Here is a 4,057-nt window from a genome sequence, read left to right as displayed (position 1 = left end):
GTTTCATACTCATGACTCTCACCTGTAAGCTAATGGACACCATGTGCCATCGGTTGATCTGAGATGTAAAAACAAATTAATCGATTTAGCAGACTTTATCATCTCTACGTATCAGTGCAAATTCATGAAACATGGGCTCAGCAGATTTTGACAATTAGATGGACTAATCTGCATGTGATAACTTACACAATGAAAGAATTCAAACATATTTTGAGAGTAAAACTATTAAACTGAAAAGAAACATAATCAATTCTGATCACAAAGACATATACAACAAATAATTGTAGCTAATTGCACTTAGTCATTTGCCTAAATGTGCTAAAACATTTGCAAATGGTACAAAAAATTTCACATATTGTTTTGACGACTTCAACTGTCATTTAAGCCAAAACAAGTGACAAAAACTGTAAATCTGTAGATACTATAACACTATATTAAATTACAATAATATTATACTTTGACTATACAGTATTAACTTTAAATTAATCAGGTGTGTCACACTGGTTATGACAGCTGTGCAAAAAGACGCAGACAAATAAAAAAAACTGAAAAGGTTAAAAAAGCAATACTGTAAAATAATACTAAGTATATTATAATGATTTATACACTGTAACTGCTGTTTAAACTATCTTGCTTTGTTTATAAGAATATTTTTATTTGTTTCTCTCCGTTGAAATCAATTTCAGCAACATTTATTGTGAAAAATAAACAGATCATTAGAATTGTTATGTTCTGTATCCTGTATTCTGTGTCCGTCACATGTTAAATCCATTTTTATATCACACACACACACACACACACACACACACACACACACAGTCAAAACTAAGTAAAATCTACATGCCTGCGGTCCAAAATTGAATTAAATGCATTTTCAATCACTGCACATATCACATCCTACAGCTCCAGAGAGAGAGAGAGAGAGACTTTATAAAAAATAAAGAGAGGACGGTATAGATAATGAGAAACTCTGAGACTCAAGTCAGAGAAACTCTGAGACAGACAGAATGAGAGATGAGGAGGGAGAGAGAGAGGCCAGATTAGTCAAGCATATCTCCAGACCAGCATAATTACCCATCATCCTCCTCTGTAATACTTCTCTTATCGTCGAGCTCTTTGGAGAGAAGAGCTTCAGAAACTTCGGAAACTGATCCGCACCTCTTATTTTCTCTCTTCTCTGCTCCCCGGCTCTCGTTGCGGCGGGTCAGGAGACCAGAGAGAGAGGATGAAAGAAGAGGAGAGACCATTTGAAAAGGAAAACGGGAGGGAGAGTGAAGGTGAGCAAGGGATTAGAGGAAGAGAGAAGAGGGATGGATGTGAACAGGAGACAGATTAAAAGGACATGAAGAGGACAACAAGAAGAGGCCAAATGTGATTGTTTTAATCATTCATGTTACTGAAGAATACAGCAGCTAGAAATATGACCATATACCAGTGCTCAGGTTGTTACACTGGCTTCCTGTAAGTTTTAAAATTGATTTTAACATTTTACCACTCGTTTTTAAAGGTTCACAAATTTTCATGTCTGTCTTAAAACAACAGTCAGGTGTCCAAGAACAAGAACAGGAGGAATGATTATGGCAAGACAAACCTATTTCAATGTTCATCTGGCTCCTGACTGTTGTTTTAAGGCAGACTTGAATTAAAATAAAATTGTGAACCTTTAAGAGCCTGCATGTCTGGATCTGACATGTCCGTCATCTATGTCAACCCAGTCGCCAGAACAAAATGTCGGCATTGAACGTTTCTGCAAACCACAGAAATGTTGAATATATACATTTCAACACGTGAATTACGTATCATATCAACATTTCTACAAAAGTAGCATTTTAACATTTTTACCCGTTGAATAATGACGTTTTATGGTGTGACAACGCTGTGGTTAAGGTCTGGTTAGGTTTAGACACGAAGACCACTTGGTTAGGGTTAGGGGAAGATCATGGTTTGGGTTAAAATAAAATAAAAAATAAAATAAAAAAAGCTGCAAATGTCCTGACGTTTCAGTAAAAACACCCACTTTTTGTCGGTTGAAACAGGAAGCGAGCGTTGGTTTCGAGGTGGTCACAAACCGTGCTCTGCTGATTTATTTCCAACTTGCTGCCAAGAAACTTACTAACCATCCACCAACCCCTCCTCCTCCTAATAGGAAAGTCAGCTCATATAGATCACATGTGAAATACGTCACTTTAAAAATGTTGAGATGATATTCTGGCGTCCAGTTTGTCCATGAACCATTTAGACCCTTCAGCTCATCTGGAACAGGCCGTCTGGTTATTCTCAGGGTCTTCTCGATAACTGATGAACTGATTTTTTTGTGGCTGCGGCTTCCCTGGTAGCTCTGTGAAGCAAATTGTGTTTCCACCTTGAATGAAATGTGCTGTATAAATAAAGTTTTGCTTTGCTTTGCTTAATTACAAAATGGATGGATGAAGACAGAGAGAGAAGGAAATGCAAGCGACATAACTGCAGATTCATTCATTCAAATTCATTCATTTATTCTGAACTCTGTGTTTTATGATTTGAGCACATTTTGTCATCAGAAAGTGTCTAATCATGTGGTGGATGAATAGAAAACAGTTCAATAAGAAAGTGCTTCAATACAGCGCTAGTATACAGTGAAATAAAGTGTTGCACATCTGAGCTTCACATTATAAATGTAAAGAAAAACATTCCATCCTTTTGCAAAATGTACTTCTGACTCATAGCAGTCGTTTGGATATCGCTCTGTTCTAAATTTAGCTGTTAGTGTCGAATTCCTCAGTTTTTTGGATGACTTAGCTGTCTCAGAGGGCCTCTTCAACATAACTGTGTTTGTGTGTGTGTGTGTGTGTGTGTGTGTGTGTGTGTGTGTGTGTGTGTGTGTGTAGAGGAGGAGCTAAGCCCTGCCCTCAGTGAAACACACAGACAGCAGGACAGAAGCTGCAGCAGCAGCAGCAGCATCTTCGTGCCCATAAATGACACAGAAACACAGTATCTCAGCATAGTTTTTTCTGTTCATTCAGCTAAGGCGCTGTGAAAAAATGCTGCTAAGGGCAGGGAAAACCCAGGGATTTTTATCAATTTGCGTCCACATTTTGGCAAATTCCATGTTTTACAGTTGATTCCATCTTCATTATCAAAGTCTGTGATTCCATCTGTGTTTTCTGTATTGCAGAAATCAAAGGGCCCTCTGTTGGTATCTTCACCTAGTTGCAAATTACAGGGAGAGTGTAAATTTCCTGGGATGCTGTTTAGTATTTCCTCACTTTTGGAAGTTTTTGCCTTGCAGGAGGATGAGAGGTGCAGCCCACCTGCGTTCTGTGATATTTAACTCACTTTAACTGGTGTTTCTGGACGGCCATAAGTTTGACACACCATAACATGAATGAATCTTCTCCTTGTCACATCTCCACATTATCTCCAGATGTGTAGGATTGTTGGTGATATTGTGCAGACACACTGGACACAAGGAGCAATTAAAACTGGACTCACACCAAGCATGCATTAATCTACTCTTGTGATCTCTCATTCAAAAGTACAAGGTTAAATGACAGTATACACCCATCCAACCTGACCTCCTCCCTACGTGGACTTTGTTGCAGGCGGAGGGAGGAACGTGCTGCGGAGAAAAGTTGTGGGTGAGAGTAAGAGAAGAGGAGGTAAGGAGAGAGGGAGGTAACAGGAGGAAAGAGGAGGATATGCTTTAAGGCATGTGATGGATGAACGGAGGGAAATGAAACAGAAAAAGAGAGATACAAAATGGATGAGGTTACAGTGTTACAGCTGTAGCAGTTAGTGTTTCCATTATTCATAAGGCGGTTGAGTTAGATTGAGGTTTTCATCAGTACTGATTCAAGTCAAGTGGTTTTTAAGTTGTTTCCTTGGGCGCATATATCTCCAAAAGATTCTTATTTGAAAATACAGAACATGCATCTTTTTATCTTTTTTTTTTTTTTTTTTTTTACAGGCTGGGGGGATACTTTATTACACAGGATTTCCAAATACACACGACTCCTCCAATTTTTGCATCCTCTATACTCTGTAAATGTAAATGGATAGAGAACATATTCAGTGAGTT

The sequence above is a fragment of the Thunnus albacares genome, chromosome 6 (assembly GCF_914725855.1).
Source record: "Thunnus albacares chromosome 6, fThuAlb1.1, whole genome shotgun sequence".
Lineage (NCBI taxonomy): Eukaryota > Metazoa > Chordata > Actinopteri > Scombriformes > Scombridae > Thunnus > Thunnus albacares.
This window is presented reverse-complemented; position numbering follows the sequence as displayed.